Raw genomic sequence first — 20,467 nt, forward strand, 5'->3', positions numbered from 1 at the left:
GTTAGCTGGGCAATTAATCATCCTGTTCACACAATGGTTTGGCTAACATCTATTCTCATTCTTTCTTGAAAATTCAGTTTGCTGCAAGTGATATTTTAGTGAATCAGTCATTCTGTATCATGTATTTGTCCCTCAACACGTTTCTACATAATTTGTCGTCAAGGAGGAGTGGCAGTGTGGGATCCATAACAAGAAGCAGTAATGTATGGATAAAAGCATCACCGTGCCGCTCTGGGCTGGGCGACATCTCTGTATTATCACCAGTGATGCTTTCTTCCCTACACGATTGCTCCAGTGTCACACGTTCTCTTCAAAACCATGCCCATGTTTTGTGTATGTGTGTGCATATTTCTTTGCTTTCCTTGTTTAAGTCCTTGTTGCAGTGAGATCCCATGTCACTGTATACCTTGCAGGTATGAGGCAAACTTAAGGAAGCTTTACGATGCACGTGCTCGAACCAACCTACTGAATCTCGTCCCTCCCCCAACCAAAAGTTGTGGCTGCGAAATGAGAAAAATTGAATTTTCCTCATATGAGAAACAGGCGCTGTTATGTGAATGTTACGTGTTTGTTGGTATTTTCAACATAAATATATGCAAAATGGATATGTTTAAGGTGGATCCACAAAGTGAAATCTTATTCCAATGTAACTCAGTTTGCAGCCTATGGGATAGCAGCGATCTTTGAGATGTGTAGCACAATAATGTTAAACAGGTTTTCTTTAAATGTAGAAATACTACTTTGTTAAACTTGCTCTGGAGCCACCCAGCGACCAAATAAAGTGCGGCCAGTTAGTGACTGGAGACATTTCTGAAGTTAGGTGGCTCCCAGACCGATTTGAATTACTTGTTTCCCCGTTGATTTGAATGGAGTCAGTTAGCAATAGCCATAAGCTGTAGCTCTGGATGAAGGGCAATGCAAAATTGCAGGTCTCCCTGTGACGACACAATCACTGTTACTTCAGCACTGGCAATAGATATATTTATTCATCATTGGTGGAGTAGTATGAGCAGAAAATATTCCACCATCACTCTAGACTTCACTTCTCCAAGTGGAAAAATCCATTAATAATCTGGGATCCAAATATTGATATTAAAGAAAAAACGGTGGCTTTTAAAATCACAAAGACCACCTACTTTAATCTCTGTCACATCGCCCGTCTTCGCTCATGCCTCAGGCCATCGGCTGCTGAAGCTCTCATCCACGCCTTTGTCGCCTTCAGATTCGACTGTTCCAATGCTCCGTAAACTCCAGCTGATCCAAAACTTTGCTGCCGTATTCTCTCCTCCACCAAGTCTTGCTCACCCATCGCTCCTGACCTTGTTGACCTACATTGACTCCCTGTTCCCCCCCAGCATCCCTCCAATTAAGAATGTTCATCCTGGTGTTTAAATCCCTCATGGCCTCACCCCTCCCTCGGTTGGTAACCTTCTTCAGCCCCAGTTACTCCCCCCAGAACTCCCAATTCCTCCAACTCTGGTCTTCACTCTGCCTTGAGCCATCTAGGGTCCACCCTCTGGAATGATCTCCTTAACCCTCTTTAGTTCCTTCCTCCTTAAGACCCACCTCTTCAACTAAGCTTTTGGTCATCCCCCTAATATCTCCTTCTGAAGCTTGGCTCCATTTTCGTCTGATTATGCCTCCTTGAAGTGCCTTGGGGTATTTTCCTGCATTAAAGTTGCTATATCAATGTAAGTGGTTGTTAAATACTAAAATAGTCTATTTATGTGGAGATGCTGTTTAATCTAGAGACTGCTAAGTAAACCAGCATCAATAGAACACCATGAGATTATGGAGTAACAGTTTACCCTAAAATACTTATAAAAAGTAGCTAATCTGATTCTGGTCAAAGTCACTCTGGTTACAGCCAAGATAATTAATATGGCTTGCGTTGTTTACATTCCAGCACAGTAGGTGAGCTCTGGACATTATTAACAGCGCAGTGACTGACAGACAGACATGGGGCACAGCTGACATCTTGTTAGTGTGCACGTTGCCAGGAGACTGGGAGAAAGCCTATATTGGAAAGCCCAGAACATAAGAACAGGAGTAGGCCATCTAGCCCCTCGAGCCTGCTCCGCCATTCAACAAGATCATGGCTGATCTGGCCGTGGACTCAGCTCCACTTACCCGCCCGCTCTCCGTAACCCTTAATTCCCTTATTGGTTAAAAATCTATCTATCTGTGACTTGAATACATTCAGAGAATTCCACAGATTCACAACCTTCTGGGAGAAGAAATTCCTTCTCACCTCGGTTTTAAATTGGCTTCCCCGTATTTTGAGGCTGTGCCCCCTAGTTCTAGTCTCCCCGACCAGTGGAAACAACCTCTCTGCCTCTATCTTGTCTATCCCTTTCATTATTTTAAATGTTTCTATAAGATCACCCCTCATCCTTCTGAACTCCAACGAGTAAAGACCCAGTCTACTCAATCTATCATCATAAGGTAACCCCCTCATCTCCGGAATCAGCTTCGTGAATCGTCTCTGTACCCCCTCCAAAGCTAGTATATCCTTCTTTAAGTAAGGTGACCAAAACTGCACGCAGTACTCCAGGTGCAGCCTCACCAATACCCTATACAGTTGCAGCAGGACCTCCCTGCTTTTGTACTCCATCCCTCTCGCAATGAAGGCCAACATTCCATTTGCCTTCCTGATTACCTGCTGCACCTGCAAACTAACTTTTTGGGATTCATGCACAAGGACCCCCAGGTCCCTCTGCACCGCAGCATGTTGTAATTTCTCCCCATTCAAATAATATTCCCTTTTACTGTTTTTTTTTCCAAGGTGGATGACCTCACATTTTCCGACATTGTATTCCATCTGCCAAACCTTAGCCCATTCACTTAATGTATCTAAATCTCTTTGCAGCCTCTCTGTGTCCTCTACACAACCCGCTTACCCACTAATCGTTGTGTCATCTGCAAATTTTGTTACACTACACTCTGTCCCCTCTTCCAGGTCATCTATGTATATTGTAAACAGTTATGGTCCTAGCACCGAACCCTGTGGCACACCACTAACCACCGATTTCCAATCTGAAAGCTTGGTCAGTGCTGGGCCTCTAAAACTGAGACTCGGACAAGAGCGCCCCCACCTCCTTCCAATCTACAGAGGCAGAGTTCTAATGTTGGTATAACTCCAGAGCGTAATTTAGGCATTTATTCTTTCAGTTTTCAGTCCATTATAGATTAGAGCATGAAATCTGTGAACTGGACTGAAATCATTCCTGCAAATCTACGTTTAGTTGAATGAATTTCTGCACTTTGTACAAATGTTTAAGCTGGTTGTTAAACATGGTCTGAGCATTCTTGTTTCCCATCAAAAATGGCACATTGTCAGTGTTATACTCCATAACCCCACCCCCCTGCCCTTCCTTCCGCTTCTGAAGGTGCTAACTTCTTGCTGGACTGCAGTTCCATTTGCATCAGTCACATGCTGATGGCCAACTGGCTTTTATCAATAGTTAAGCCTTGAAAGTGAATGTCAGCAGGTTATTCTAGCAGTGTCAACTGGTGCTCAGTGGGTGGCATTCTTGCCACTGAGTCAGAAGTTTGTGGGTTCAAGTCCCACTGCACAGATTTGAGCTCAAGAGAATCTAGGCTGACCCTCCAGTGCAGTGCTGAGGGAGCGCTGCACTATCGGAGGTGCCGTCTTTCGGATGAGATGTTAAAAAATGGCACTATTTCGAAGAAGAGCAGGGGAATTCTCCCCAGTGTCCTGGGGCCTATATTTATCCCTCAAACAGCATAACAAAAACAGATTATCTGGTCATTATCACATTGCTGTTTGTGGGAGCTTTCTGTGCGCAAATTGGCTGCCGCGTTTCCTACATTTCAAAAAGTACTTCATTGGCTGTAAAGTATTTTGGGCCATCCTGCGGTCGTGAAAGGCACTAAATAAATGCAAGTCTTCCTTTTGCTATTACAACCAAGCCCGGTCCTATCTTTACCAGATGCGTATCATTAGCAGGAGTCAGGAGTTTTGGCTTCACTCTCCGAGCCCAAGCCTGCTGCAGTGGTTCTACTGCCACTCCCGCGGTGATCAGTTAACGGAGCCCCTGGGATGGTCCTGGTCTGTCTAAGCCGCAGCCACACGCTGAGCCAGCAGGAGAGCACACTTTATAATATTACTACTGGTGAGGACCAAATGGGATAGCCGGCTCCGTTGCTAACATTAAAAATAAAGCTTGCCAAGTTCCCAGGCAGCTCCAGCGCAACTGATGCCGAGCTGACACTGCTGAGAACTCCTTTTCAACATGGGCTCACACCACTTGCTCCATGGACATACCATCAGATCAACAACTTCAATCTCCCTCCTTTCCCAGCATTTTTCCCTCAGTGTCATGTAAAAACCACGTCATATTGACTATCATCATCATAGGCAGTCCCTCGGAATCGAGGAAGACTTGCTTCCACTCTTAAAATGAGTCCTTAGGTGGCTGAACAGTCCAATACGAGAGCCACAGTCCCTGTCACAGGTGGGACAGATAGTCGTTGAGGGAAAGGGAGGGTGGGACTGGTTTGCCACAGGCTCTTTCCGCTGCCTGCGCTTGATTTCTGCATGCTCTCGGCGATGAGACTCGAGGTGCTCAGCGCCTTCCCGGATGCTCTTCCCCCACTTAGGGTGGTCTTTGGCCAGGGACTCCCAGGTGTCAGTGGGGATGTTGCACATTTTCAGAGCGGCTTTGAGGGTGTCCTTGTAACGTTTCCTCTGCTCGTTTGCCATGAAGGAGTTCCGAGTAGAGCGCTTGCTTTGGGAGTCTTGTGTCTGGCATGCAAACAGTGTGGCCTGCCCATAAGAGTATAGCAAAGGTTTTCCTCGTTCGGGCAGAATTCTAATCGCCCACGTGCTTCCAAAGCCTCGTAAGGGTAACATTCAATGTTGTCTACAACAACTACATTTGACAGTGGTGTTATTCATAGATTAACATCAGGGTCAGCATTAGTCCTGAGGCATGATAGACAACAAACAACAGCAAGATATACACATGGGAATGCTGATTTAATACTGACTTTTATTCTCTTGTATCATTGTTTCGTAACAAAACAAGATTTCTCTTAGGAATCAGAGTGTGTTACAATTCTCTCTCTGTTATGGAAATGAGTTTGATTGGTGTGGCATTGGCCTTTGTGCAGTGACCCTTACTCTGGAGACATGAACTGAGGTTCAACCCAGAGAGGTGTCCTCTCGCCCAATATTGCTCTAGAGTCAGCAGGGAATTGGCTCTGGCCATCTCCACCTTGTTTTCAGTTGTCTCGAGTTCTCAGCCTTCTACCCCCTCCAGAAAAAACTGCCAACGTTTGGAATTTTTATAGTTTTGAGATTAAAGTGTAAGTAGATTGTCCAGTTAGGATGTCACAGAGCAAGTAGCTTTTAAAAAAAATCATTTCTGGGATGTGGGCGTCGCTGCCAAAGGCCGGCATTTATTGTCCATCCCTAATTGCCCTCGAGAAGGTGGTAGTGAAATAAGAACAGAAAATGCTGGAAATACTCAGCAGGTCAGGCAGCATCTGTGGAGAGAGATTATTAGAAGAAAGCTGAAATTATCCTTATTTAAGTTAGTGGTAGAGTTAGTGTTTAGTTAAATAAGAAAGACCATACTAAAGAAAAATACTGTGGGAGCTGGAAATCTGAAATAAAAACAGCAAATGCTGGAAATACTCAGCGGGTCAGGCAGCAATCTGTGGAGTGAAAAACAGAGTTAACGTTTCAGATCGGTAGGTTCATTAGAACGAACGCAACCTTGTTTGCAGAAACATTTTAGAAACTACATAAAACTATCAAAATATTATTTCTATGCCACTGCACAGCATCAAACTACACAGGAGTTTGTAACTATGAATTTTCAAAACCCGAATGGCTTTGACAATTACAATTGTTATTGCGATATTGTTTCAACCTCTCCAGAATGAGCATGTAATATAGACTGACTCTGGTACAGTGCTGTCCTGTGGAGGATGCATTAAACTGTCTGGTGGCTCAAGTGGATGTTAAAAATCCCATGACACTGATAATGGTGTAGGATGTGGAACTCACTACCAATGGTTGAGGCGAAGAGCAAAGATGCATTTAAGGGGCAGCGTGATGAGCACATGAGGGAGAAAGGAATAAAAGGATATGTTGATGGACTTTGATGAAGAGGGGGTGGAAGGAGGCTGGTGTGGAAACACCAGCACGGACCTGTTGGGCCGAAAGGCCAGTCTCTGTGCCTTCTGTGGCTGGACTGTGTCTTTAAAGAAAAAACATGGTGGAAAATATGAAATAAAAACTGAAAATGCAGAAAATACTCAGCAGGTCAGGCAGCATCTGTGGAGAGAGGAACAGAGTTAACGTTTCCGGTCGATGACCTTTCATCGATGACCTGGCGTTTCAGATTTCCAGCATCTGCAGTATTTTGGTTCTGTAACGGTGGAAAGCATGGTATGCAGAGACGAAACGACTCTGTGTCCGCATGCATGACATGGTTTCTCTAGTGGATATTTTACTGCTTTGTTGGGAAAAGTTCATTGAAGTTCTTTGCTGCCCTCAACCATTTCAGTTACTGAGAAACAACATAGAAGCACTTTTGCTGGGCGCTGACTCTGCTGTAGACACTTTCTCATTTACATTGCAGGCTGGCCTCCACTGCACCAGCAGCAAGAAAAAAATAACACATCCATAACCTTGTTCGTGCACAGTTCTTGACAGTTTAATATATTTTTTTGTGTGATGTGAAAACCTGCCCAGAGCCAGATAGAACCGCAGCTGTTTACCTCCAGAGGAAGCAATTGCCACCTCTTGAATGCTTCTTCAACAGTGATGCCCCCACCCTCCGCCTTTACAGATGCATACCAATCACCCAGTGCTTAAAGCTTTCGATCCATGTGCTGAACTTTACGTGAAAGATCTGTATTTTTCACTGGGGCTGAATTTGCGGTCGGAGCTTCCCGCGGGCGGATGCCTCCGACCAGTAAAAAAATCTACGCACTTACCTTCTGCCTCGGGATCCACGGAGACTCGCGCCCCCGGGCCTCTGTGCGTAGGCCTGCGTAGAGGCCCACGTATCCCAGGGGCGCGTGGGATCACATGGGCTGGTCCGACCAGTCAAAGAAAGGAATCCCCATTCATGCTTAATCCCCATAAGTATGAATGGGACTACCCCAAAAAATACATCTAGTTATCAAATAAATAAAAAAAATTACATTTAAAATTAATTAAAATGGCATTTAATTAAATATTGAAACAAAAATTTTATTTTTTGAAAAAAAAATGTACATGCTTTAATAGGGCTAAAATAAACTTACCTTAGTGCACCAGGTTTTTAATGTATCAATGATTGAAAAAATTTTATGTTTTTTTAAATTCTTACGCTGATAAAAGCTGTCCTTATGCCTGATTTTACCAGGTGTAAGAATTTCACGGACATTCGCTGGGCAGCAGTTGGGCAAATGGCCCTTTTCCCGGGGAGTGTGTGCCTAAACCCGGAACTTGTGCGGTCCCAATGGACACGTGCGCACCTCATACGCGCCCTTCGGGGCCGCAAATTACGGCCTGTGTTTTTCATTCATTTTCAGACTTATCGGCAAGGCTGGTAGAATCACATTTATTGCCCATCCCTCATTGCCCTGAGGAGATGGTGATGGTGGAGGACAGCCTTGTTGAAACTTTGCCAAACCACTTCAGGAGGCTTTAACTTGGAGTGACCCAGCATGTAGGCCGGGATGGCTAGTAGGGGTGTCATATTCCCTTATAGTTCAAGGGCAGAGCAGGTAGAGGGTGGCACATTCCCTTAGACGATGGACCGGTTGGGCTTTCGCGATTATCCGGGAACTTCTGTCCACAAATTGTTACATTTCTCACATTCCCATTCCACAACTTGCCACGGTGGAATTTGAATTCATGGGAGGGAGGAGCGGCAGGCGGGTGGGGGGCGATATTGGATAGCACCAGCTTCTTGGCGCAAACTCAATGCAGAGAACATGGCGGAGCGTGTGGGCCTGAGACACACTTGATCGATTGCACCAATGAGCTGTGGCTATCAGCTGCTTGTCCTCAGGCTCGTCGCCAGCTAAACTGATTAACATTTTGGGTAGGTCCTGGGGGGGCGGGGGAGGGGGAATGTGAGGGGCTAAGCGGGGGCTGCACACGGTCTTTCGGACTGTTCTGGACCCGGGAGGAGCACTCCTGTTCCACATTCAGGTAAGTTGTGGCCTACTTGAAGGACATCCAGTTAGGCCACATGTAGACTTGGTTCTCCTGAACGTCGGAGACCTGGTTTCGGCAGCGGTCAGAGCAGCCCAATTTTGGGAAGGGGTCCTGAAACAGACGTTAGGCCCCCACTCTTTACACATGCAAAGAGCCTAACACCCAACACCTATTTCAGGCACAGGTCCTGGACACTTCTCCCGGAGGCTTCACCAATATGGCGGGTGGTGCACTTCCAATGCTCAATATGCACACGCATGCCATATTGGACGCTGAGGTGCTTGTTTTATCCCTGTAAAACTGACACAGAGACCATGAGATCTAGCCCCCAAATCTCTGAGTTGCAAATTAAGTATAGTACTTTTAAGCACAAGTAATAAACACACCTGAGACTGTGACTCTCAGAAGCCATCAACTCATCTTAGGTGCGCAACCAACAGTGCAAGGAAGTAATGTCTGATTGGTTGTGAAAGGTCTAGCACTGCTTACAAACTAATATAATTGGCTGACACCCTGCCTTAATTGATCTAAACATCTCCGTCTCCCTACCTCTCTTTCCTCCTTTAAGACACTCCTTAAAACCTACCTCATTAGCCAAGCTGTCGTAATTTCTTCTTCTGTGGCTCGGTGTCAGATTGATCAGTTTTTGTCTTATACCACTGCTGTGAAGACGTTTTACTACTTTAAAGGCGCTATATAATTAAAAGTTGTTGTTGTTGATTGGTTGTCACTGACGACCCCTAATGCCTGATCAGATATGGTGGCATGCTCGGCCCATTTGTACCTGAGGATTTCTATCGGTCCGACAACTGGTGGACCTGTTGCTCGCCCAATTACAGGCCCACCTAAAAATTGCGTCAGGCTGACCTTGTGTCCATGCGGGGTGGGGAGGAGGCAGGCCAAGTTTGTTACCCCACCCCTTCGGCCCCAGCAATGCTCCCCCTCCCGCCCCAGCTGCCTATTTTTCAGAGGAGAAACCGTTAGAAATAACCACAAAGGAGGATGTGCCTGGTGCAAAATTCCATCAACTGGCTTTATTTGAGCATTCTTGTCATGTGTACTCCTGTGATGGGTCATGTGGCCCATTGTGTGCGAGCAGCACCCATTATATTCTGTAACATTGAGACCACTTTGCGGTTTGTTTAGGCTTGTGGTGGGAGGGGGGTCCATTTGTTGCTGTGTAGTAACTGGAGTGCGGGCCCATGCTGTATGTATTGGAGCAGTCAGCATTCACAGGGAAATGTGAGGAGTGACATTAATAATCAATAATCATGTAAGAGAGTGCACCACCAATAATGGAGACTCAACAGTGCAACATTCCTTTTCGTGCCTATTCCTGAAAACCACCTTTCTGTACAGTTTAATTTTTTTTAAATGAGTGCTATGATTTTATTTTCTCTGCAAGAAATTAACCCTGTTTTCTAAGGGGAAAAGAGAGTAAAAATGACTGCAGACAATCACTTCACATGTGACATTCTTACCTCTGCTATTTTAACAGAGGTATTAATCTGTTTATCTTAAAACTGTGCTGACATAGTGAAGTGTCTGCTGCCTGTTTGACAGCGATAAAAAAGCAAGACTTTGGGCTAGAAATTAGCCACCGTAAAGATCGAATTTTTTTGAGCTAAAAGGTTTTTTTGTGGAGCTCAATAAATTCAGGGCCATTTTGCGAGTTTTGCCAGTGGTGTAACACCATCCTTAAAAAAAAAAATAATAAGGGCCGATTTTTTTGAGAACCGTTTTTGTGACATCACTCGGGGTCAAAACCAACGATTACACCGTTTTTGAGAATTTTGCCAATAAGGACATTTTTAAGGCCAGAGTTAAATACCTGGTGGAGTCCGATTGAAATCGGCGCTAACGGTGTCATCTTGGGAAACACAGAGGTTAAATTAATCTAGTCCCCAATCTGTCAAGTTCAACCTGACTTTAAGTGAATGATCTTCAAGGCAGAACAGATAATATATGAACATAAACGTCCATGGACTGGGGCAAAGTTTAGGAGATTTGATTTGATTTGATTTGAGTTTGCAATTCCATGTTAGAAAAGAATGCCTGCACTCCTGCTACTGGAATTGAAGCTCAAATTGTACGGCCTCTCACTGTTGAATGACAATCCTGTGCATTATAACTGGCATTTGCAGTTTGATGATAAAAGTTGGGCGGCTTGTAAAAGCCCAACTCTGCTCTGTGCAAACTATCCAAGCGATCCTGCCAGCCAGCACACCGACCCTTCCCCGAGTGACCCTGCCCCGAGACCGGGGAGGAGAGGTGCTTGCCCCGGGAGCCGAGTGCCGAGCTCACGTGCCCAGCCGAGGGAGTGATCCTGCCGAGGGAGCGCGCTGGCCCTGTGTGCCTCCATGCCGAGCCCGGTGAGTTGCGGAGATGGGACAGGAACAGTCCGGTGGTGGCCGAAATCTATGCCATCCATAATCAGGTCAGTGGGGGTTGTTAAAATCTATCCATTTCTGCAGTTCCCTAGCTTACACTTCTTCATGCTCTAGGTCAATAAGCTCTTGGCTAACCATCAGGTGTTTGGAGTGCCTTCTCTCCGCTCAGTATGACTGCATTCACCGAGATTGTTCAAACATGTACTGTTCAATGGTTTCGCACTTTGCTGCTCCAACTTCCTAAACCATCTTAAGCCATAACCCCATTTAATGGGTGTCATTTTGGTCACAAACCGCAGTGTAGAAACTCTTGCATTTAGAACACTTTAACCAGCATAAATATTTGATTTTTACACCTTGTTTATAGTACATTGATAGAAAAAAAGAGTCTGAATGAACCGAGCTGCATTACCATATCATCACCCAGAGCTGTGCACTTGCAGATGGAATTTAACTTTTAATGAGCCTCAAGTATATGCTTCGAGTGTTGGGCATGCGCAGAATCTGTAATTTTTTGCCCCTTTTTTTGCGCATGCGCAGAACAGACGTTATTTTTAATCGCAATTTTTTTTCCGCTCTATCCTTTAAAACAGTATTATTTTAACACTATGCCAAAATTTCAAAAACTTTTGGTGAAACTTAGGCCTTATTTCTTTAGCGCTATTTCGTCATTAAAAAATCGTCCGTTATTCGCAAATAGCTAAAAAAAAAACGATGCTATTCTTAAATGTGGAATTTCTAGTCCTTATATGGTGACTTCCACAACCTCATGTGGTCCCAAAGCACTATTACAGTCAATGAAGTACTTTTGAAGTAATCACTGTTGTGATGTAGGAAACACGGCAGCCAATTTGTGCACAGCAAGGTCCCAGAAACAGCAATGTGATAATGACAAGTTAATCTGTTTTAGTGATGTTGGTTGAAGGATAAATATTGGCCAGAACACCAGGGATAACTCCCCTGGCTCTTTTCTTCAAAATAGTGCCATGAGACCTTCACATCTACCCGAGAGGGCATATCTGTTCAACATCTCATCCAGAAGAGTGTCCGCCGAGATTTGTGCTGGCGTGGGACTTCAATCCACAACCTTCGAACTTGGAGGCGAGGCTGCTACCTCCCAACACCATGCAATGGCACATATTCCACATATTGATTCAGAAAATATCCTCGGTAACACATTTGTCTCTGTGCAATTTAAGATCTGGATTGGTTTAAAAATTGCTGTTTGGTTAATTCAGTGACTAAATACAAACCTGCACAGAAAAATCCTGAAGTTTAGATCCGCTGTTCTAGGTTTATCCAGTTGCTCATCTGCAGCCTCTCCCCTGTCAACCGGCTTCCATCAACAGCATTCCAGACATTGCTCCACAGTCAATCTTCTGCCACCGTTCTATACATAATACCCTTAACAGTAGACCATTTGGCCCCTTGAGCCTGCTCCGCCATTGAATAAGATCATGGCTGATCTGATCTTGGTCTCAACTCCACTTTCCTGCTCGCTCCCCATAACCCTTGACTCCCCCTAACTTAAGTTACGAGCGAAAGAGTTGCAAGGTGTACGATGGTGTAGTGGTTATGTTACCAGGATCGTAATCCAAAGGCTGGGCCTAATAATCGAACGCAGGTTCAATCCCACTGGGACAGCTTGAGAATTTGAATAAATAGGAAAGATAAAGAAAACTGATATCAATAAAACTCAAGGCTCCCTAATTTCCTTGAGGGAAGGATACTCTCTGCCCTTACCTGGGTCTGGCATACATGTCTGACACGGATGTAGTTGATTCCTGCCCCCTGAAGTGGCCTAGAAAGCCACACCGTTGTATCAAACCGTTGAAAAAGGCCCACCAACACCTTCTCAGGGCAACAATAAATGCTGGGACTTCTTGAGAATTAATATTCAAAATAGAAAAATCTGATTTAGATTTGTACAGAAGAAAAATGTAAAAATAGAGAGCTGTTTGGATGAGTCCAGGTTTTGACACCAGTATGTCAGCCCAGAGCTCGCTGTGCGTGTACCTGAACACTTGCTGACAGCTTTCATGTTAACAAAGTGCTGGCTGGTAGGTCAATGGTGCTTTTTAACCAACATTAAACACTTAAAGGCAGTGGCATGCCTGGGAAATTGTTAAACTTTAATACCGTCTTGCTCGCCTCTCTGCTTACTCGAGTGAAACCTTTAAAGACACATTCTTAAGCAAAAGCACTGGGCTTGTCACAGCGGTGTCCAAATGCTGGTGACATTCTTCAGTTCAGCAAGGAACTGACTACTGTCAATTCTTTACTGTTATCCACATTATAAAGCTGGACTTGCAGCGTTAATATTTCCTTGTGATTCATTCACAAAAATAAATTTAAAAGCTTTTTCATGGCTGTGTGTGTTCACCGTACACCCCACTCTCAAACACCAAGGAGAGCTTTAATGTCCCAAAGCACTTTGCAGAGCTGTAAGAAGAAAATGGATACCGAGCAAAGGGGAAATTAGAAGTGTGAACAAAAGCTTGGTCAAGGAAGGTTTTAAGGAAGGTGGGGGTGGGGGTGGGGGTGGGGGTGGGGGGTGGGAGCCGGCACATTCCAGACTAATGGGCCAAGGCAGCTGAAAATATGGCTGCCAATGGTGGGATAATATGGAGAGCATGCAGAAACCAAGCGCAGGCAGCGGAAGGAGCGTGCGGCAAACCAGTCCCACCCTCCCTTTCCCTCAACGACTATCTGTCCCACCTGTGACAGAGATTGCGGTTCTCATATTGGACTGTTCAGCCACCTAAGGACTCATTTTTAAGAGTGGAAGCAAGTCTTCCTTGACTGCCTATGATGATGAATAAGGGGGAAGCAAAATAAAAAGGAGAGTCAATGGAATGGAGAGTTTGGAGAGCGGTGATTGTAAGGGGGGGGGGGGGGTGGGGGGGCGCGGAGAAGAGATTATAGAGAGAAAGAAAAAAAATAAAGAACTTGCATTTCTAAAGCGCCTTTCATGATTTCGGGACGTCCCAAAGCCATTTACAGCCAATGAAGTACTTTTAAAGTGCAGTCACTGTTGTAATGTAAGAAACGCGGCAGCCAATTTGCGCACAGCAAGCTCCCACAAGCAGCAATGTGATAATGACCAGAAAATCTGTTGTAATGACATTGGTTGAGGGATAAATAATGGCCAGGACACCGGGGATAACTCCCCCTGCTCTTCTTCGAATAGTGCCATGGTATAAGAGGGCACCTCAGACAGTGCAGCACTCGCTCAGTACTGCACTGAAGTGTCGTCCAAGGCAATGGAAGAGGAGAATTTTAATAGCTTGTTGACAGTCATGGTCCTAGTTTATATAGGGGGAATGGTCACTTGTACTGGAACACTGGCAGCATTTGTGTCATCACCGTCAGGATAGGAGAAAATAATTTATGGGTGGGCTTTGATTTTTCTCAATGTGCAAAGTGCAAATGCAGACGGAAAATGCATTAGCTTTTCAACCAAGTGTTAAAATAGCATTTTCCCGCTGAGCACAGTGGTATCCTAACATGCATACTCCAAACACCCTGAGCACCTACTCAACTCTGGGTCTTGGGTGGGATGTACAAACAACACTCCTTAAAGATGCTGTTGTTTTCCTCTTGTTCTTCAAATGATATTTTTAAATATCTCCCCACATCCTCGATGGGAGCCCTGTGACTGCTGTTTTTATTTGGGTTTTTTTTTTAAAGAAAAAGAACCCCATAAACCGACAGCTGCTCGTTTCCAATTCTAACTCCGAAACTATATCTGGGCTCCTCTGACCACTGTGCCGTATCGGCCGCTAGCAGAAAACTCTGCAGCTAAACACACGCTGCAAACGAGATTTGCCGCGGCACAAGAGCCAATGAGGATGGTCTTTTGAGAAACCTTTGCTGCTCTTGCCCGGTCTAACTGCTGCATTTACGTTTGTGTCCCTTTGATGTTATTCTCATTGAGCTGGACGAGTTTGGTCCTTCCTGACCAGCTCTACATATTAGCTCCGTCGTGTCTGCCATTCTGGCGTCTCTCATAAAAGGTCCTACCTGTTGTATCGGGTGTCTTGGTCAGTCTGAAACATAGAAACATAGAAAATAGGTGCAGGAGTAGGCCATTTGGCCCTTCGAGCCTGCACCACCATTCAATAAGATCATGGCTGATCATTCACTTCAGTACCCCATTCCTGTTTTCTCTCCATACCCCTTGATTCCTTTAGCCATAAGGGCCATATCTAACTCCCTCTTGAATATATCTAACGAACTGGCATCAACAACTTTCTGCGGTAGAGAATTCCACAGGTTCACCACTCTCAGGCTGAAGAAGTTTCTCCTCATCTCGGTCCTAAATGGCTTACCCCTTATCCTTAGACTGTGACCCCTGGTTCTGGACTTCCCCAACATCGGGAACATTCTTCCAGCATCTAACCTGTCCAATCCCGTCAGAATTTTACATGTTTCTATGAGATCCCCTCTCATTCTACTAAACTCCAGTGAATATAGGCCCAGTCGATCCAGTCTCTCCTCATATGTCAGTCCGGCCATCCCGGGAATCAGTCTGGTGAACCTTCGCTGCACTCCCTCAATAGCAAGAACGTCCTTCCTCAGATTAGGAGAACAAAACTGAACACAATATTCCAGGTGAGACCTCACCAGGGCCCTGTACAATAGCAGTAAGACCTCCCTGCTCCTATACTCAAATCCCCTAGCTATGAAGGCCAACATGCCAATTGCCTTCTTCACCGCCTGCTGTACCTGCATGCCAACTTTCTATGACTGATATACCATGACATAGAAACATAGAAATATAGAAAATAGGTGCAGGAGTAGGCCATTCGGCCCTTCGAGCCTGCACCGCCATTCAATGAGTGCATGGCTGGACATGCAACTTCAGTACCCCATTCCTGCTTTCTCACCATACTCCTTGATCCCCCTAGCAGTAAGGACTACATCTAACTCCTTTTTTCAATATATTTAGTGAATTGGCCTCAACAACTTTCTGTGGTAGAGAATTCCACAGGTTCACCACTGGATGAAGAAGTTTCTCCTCATCTCGGTCCTAAATGGCTTACCCGTTATCCTTAGACTGTGACCCCTGGTTCTGCACTTCCCCAACATTGGGAACATTCTTCCTGCATCTAACCTGTCTAAACCCATCAGAATTTTAAACGTTTCTTTGAGATCCCCTCTCATTCTTCTGAACTCCAGTGAATATAAGCCCCGTTGATCCAGTCTTTCTTGATATGTCAGTCCCGCTATCCCGGGAATCAGTCTGGTGAACCTTCGCTGCACTCCCTCAATAGCAAGAATGTCCTTCCTCAAATTAGGAGACAAAAACTGTACACAATACTCCAGGTGTGGCCTCACCATGGCCCTGTACACTGTAGTAACACCTCCCTGCCCCCATACTCAAATCCCCTTGCTATGAAGGCCAACATGCCATTTGCTTTCTTAACTGCCTGTTGTACCTGCATGCCAAACTTCAATGACTGATGTACCATGACACCCAGGTCTCATTGCACCTCCCCTTTTCCTAATCTGTCACCATTCAGATAATAGTCTGTCCATCTGTTTTTACCACCAAAGTGGATAACCTCACATTTATCCACATTATACTTCATCTGCCACGCATTTGCCCACTCACCTAACCTATCCAAGTCAATCTGCACCCTCATAGCATCCTCTTCGCAGCTCACACTGCCACCCAACTTAGTGTCATCCGCAAATTTGGAGATACTACATTTAATCCCCTCGTCTAAATCATTAATGTACAATGTAAACAGCTGGGGCCCCAGCACAGAACCTTGTGGTACCCCACTAGTCACTGCCTGCCATTCTGAAAAGTAACCATTTACTCCTACTCTTTGCTTCCTGTCTGACAACCAGTTCTCAATCCACGTCAGCACACTACCCCCAATCCCATGTGCTTTAACTTTGCACATTAACCTCTTGTGTGGGACCTTGTCGAAAGCCTTCTGAAAGTCCAAATATACCACATCAACTGGTTCTCCCTTGTCCACTTTACTGGAAACATCCTCAAAAAATTCCAGAAGATTTGTCAAGCATGACTTCCCTTTCACAAATCCATGCTGACTTGGACCTATCATGTCACCTTTTTCTAAATGCGTTGCTATGACATCCTTAATAATTGATTTAATCATTTCACCCACTACCGATGTCAGGCTGACCGGTCTATAATTCCCTGTTTTCTCTCTCCCACTTTTTTTAAAAAGTGGGGTTACATTGGCTACCCTTCATTCCATAGGAACTGATCCAGAGTCTATGGAATGTTGGAAAATGACTGTCAATGCATCCGCTATTTCCAAGGACACCTCCTTAAGTACTCTGGGATGCAGACCATCAGGCCCTGGGAATTTATCGGCCTTCAATCCCATCAATTTGCCCAACACAATTTCCCGACTAATAAGAATTTCCCTCAGTTCCTCCTTCTTACTAGACACTCTGACCCCTTTTATATCCAGAAGGTTATTTGTGTCCTCCTTAGTGAATACCGAACCAAAGTACTTGTTCAATTGGTCGCCATTTCTTTGTTTCCCGTTATGACTTCCCCTGATTCTGACTGCAGGGGACCTACGTTTATTTTTACTAACCTTTTTCTCTTTACATATCTATAGAAGCTTTTGCAGTCCGTTTTAATGTTCCCTGCAAGCTTCCTCTCGTACTCTATTTTCCCTGCCCTAATCAAACCCTTTGTCCTCCTCTGCTGAGTTCTAAATTTCTCCCAGTCCCCAGGTTCACTGCTATTTCTGGCCAATTTGTTTGCCACTTCCTTGGCTTTAATACTATCCCTGATTTCCCTTGATAGCCACGGTTGAGCCACCTTCCCTTTTTTATTTTTACGCCAGACAGGGATGTACAATTGTTGTAGTTCATCCATGCGGTCTCTAAATGTCTGCCATTGCCAATCCACTGTCAACCCCTTAAGTATCATTCGCCAATCTATCCTAGCCAATTCACGCCTCATACCTTCAAAGTTACCCTTCTTTAAGTTCTGGACCATGATCTCTGAATTAACTGTTTCATTCTCCATCCTAATGTAGAATTCCACCATATTATGGTCACTCTTCCCCAAGGGGCCTCGCACAATGAGATTGCTAATTAATCCTCTCTCATTACATGACACCCAGGTCTCGTTGCACCTCCCTTTTCCTAATCAGCCGCCATTCAGATAGTATTCTGCCTTCATGTTTTTGCCACCAAAGTGCATAACCTCACATTTATCCACATTATACTGCATCTACCTACTCACCTAACCTGTCCAAGTCACCTTGTAGCCTCTTAGCATCCTCCTCACAGCTCACACTGCCACCCAGCTTAGTGTCATCTGCAAAATTGGAGATATTACATTCAATTCCTTCATCTAAATCATTTGATGTATATTGTAAACAGCTGGGATCCCAGCACTGAGCCCTGCGGCACCCCACTAGTCACTGCCTGCCATTCTGAAAAGGATCCGTTTATCCCGACTCTCTGCTTCCTGTCTGCCAGTCAGTTCTCAATCCACGTCAATACATTATCCCCAATATCATGTGCTTTAATTTTGCACAACAATCTCTTGTGTGGGACCTTGTCAAAAGCCTTTTGAAAGTGCAAATACACCACATCCACTGGTTCTCCCTTGTCCACTCTGCTAGTTACATCATCAAAAAATTCCAGAAGATTTGTCAAGCATGATTTCCCTTTCATAAATCCATGCTGACTTGGACCGATCCTGTCACTGCTTTCCAAATGCGCTGCTATTTCATCCTTAATAATTGATTCCAACATTTTCCCCACTACCGATGTCAAGGTAACCGGTCTATAATTACCCGTTTTCTCTCTCCTTCCTTTTTTAAAAAGTGGTGTTACATTAGCTACCCTCCAGTCCATAGGAACTGATCCAGAGTCAATAGACTGTTGGAAAATGATCACCAATGCATCCACTACTGCTAGGGCCACTTCCTTAAGTACTCTGGGATACAGACTATCAGGCCCTGGGGATTTATCGGCCTTCAATCCCATCCATTTCCCTAACACAATTTCCTGACTAATAAGGATTTCCTTCAGTTTGCCCTTCTCGCTAGACCCTCGGTCCCCTAATATTTCTGGAAGGTTATTCGTGTCTTCCTTCGTGAAGACAGAACCAAAGTATTTGTTCAATTGGTCTGCCATTTCTCTGTTCCCCATTATAAATTCATCTGATTCTGACTGCAAGGGACCTACATTTGTTTTTACTAATCTCTTTCTCTTCACATACCTATAGAATTTTTTGCAGTCAGTCATAAACACTCTGGGCCCAAGTTTCCACATGATTCGCGCCTGATTTTTAGGAGCAACTGGTGGAGAACGGACTATTTTAGAAATCGCAATTCTCCACATTTTTTTTTCTGCAGTTCTAGTCAGGTAGAACAGTTCTAGTTTAGAACAGAATTTTTTCTTCAAAAGGGGGCGTGTCCGGCCACTGACGCCTGATTTGAAAGTTTCCACAGTGAAAATGTACTCCAAACTAAAGTAGAATGGCGCCAGTGAAGATTTTTGTACAACTGAAAAAACCTGTTCTACACATTAAAAAATCAGGCGCAGGTTACAAATTAGGCGTCCAGAACGAGGTGGGGGGGAAGGGAACTCATTAAATTCGACAATAAATCCTTATTTATACTTCTACAAATATTATACAAATAAATCCAACCTGAATAAACAATTATAAGCCAAGAAAAGATTAAATAAACCATCTTCCTACCTGTGTGAAAGTACTTCAGCCAGGGAGAATTCTGCAGCTGTTCGTGCCGCTGAGCGAGAGAGGGAGGGAGAGAGAGGGGAGAGAGAGAGAGAGAGGGGGGGAGGGAGAGAAGGAGGGAGGAGGGAGGGAGGGAGGGAGAGAGGGGGAGGGAGGGAGAGAGGGGGGGGGAGCGAGTGTCGGGTCTGGTCGGGCGGGGAGCAGGAGCTGGCCGTGGGAGGAGCCTCATTCACGCAGCCCCAGTGAGGCCATTGGGCCAGGGCTTAGGGGCTGCGTGCTTCGGGCCCCTCCCACACAGTTCGGCGCCTGGAGCTACTGCACTTGCGTGCCGACTGTAGCGCGCATGTGCAGAGGTCCCGGCACTGTTTTCAGCGCAGGGACCTGGCTCCGCCCCCCCACAGCTCGTGCCGGCTGCGCCGAGTGCCACAGGACCTCTAAGTCGGTTGAAAATACCGAGGATTTTTTTAGGCGCCGTTTTAGGCGCGAAAAACGGGCGCCCAGCTCGGAGGGGCGCCCGTTTTTTTTCTTGTGGAAACTTGGGCCCTCTGTCTATGCTTGTGCCTTCTGTCTTTTCTACCTTTCACCTTTCCTTCTTGGAAATTTAGGAAGATAGGAACAGGATTGTGTAATCTCTCCTCGTAATTTACCCCTTGTAGTCCAGGTATTATTCAGATATTATTCTGGTAAATCTATGCTGCACTCCCTCCAAAGCCAATATATCCTTCCTAAGGCCTGGTGTCCAGAAATGCTCACAGTACCCCAGATGTGCTCTAACCAGGGCTTTTATAGCTGTAGCATAATTTCTACTCACTTATATTCTAGTCCTCTAACTATAAAGGCCAGCATCCCATTAGCCTTTTTGATTACTTTCTGTACGTCCATGACATTTAAAGAATCTATGTACATGGACCCCAAGTCTCTTTGGATCTCCACTGCTTCTAGCTTTTCACCATTTAAAAAGTACTCTGTTCTGACCTTTTGAGGTCCAAAGTGGATGATCTCACATTTCCTACATTGAAATCCATCTGCCACAGTTTTGCCCATTCACTTAATCCATTAATGCCTCATTGTAATTTTATGCTTCCACATGCAAACTTGGATATGTGGCTTTCTATCCCATCATCTAAGTCGTTAATAAATACAGTGAATATTTGAGGCTCCTACCAATGCCAATGGCCCTGA

General features: G+C 45.0%; 1 protein-coding gene across 4 annotated transcripts in view; it reads left to right on the plus strand.

Annotated features, from left to right (window-relative positions):
* Positions 1-20,467, plus strand: part of kcnma1a (potassium large conductance calcium-activated channel, subfamily M, alpha member 1a) — a 1,078,477-nt gene that overhangs the window by 1,043,922 nt on the left and 14,088 nt on the right. Inside the window, exon 29 of one of the 4 annotated variants that reach the window (XR_011588354.1) lies at positions 414-769. The exons of the other annotated variants lie outside the window; for them this stretch is intronic. The gene's annotated coding sequence lies outside the window, so the exon portion shown is untranslated. Of the gene's footprint in view, positions 1-413; positions 770-20,467 lie in introns of those variants that run through there. 4 annotated transcript variants of the gene reach the window in all.

This window comes from Pristiophorus japonicus, chromosome 22, assembly GCF_044704955.1.
Source record: "Pristiophorus japonicus isolate sPriJap1 chromosome 22, sPriJap1.hap1, whole genome shotgun sequence".
NCBI classification, from domain to species: Eukaryota; Metazoa; Chordata; class Chondrichthyes; family Pristiophoridae; genus Pristiophorus; species Pristiophorus japonicus.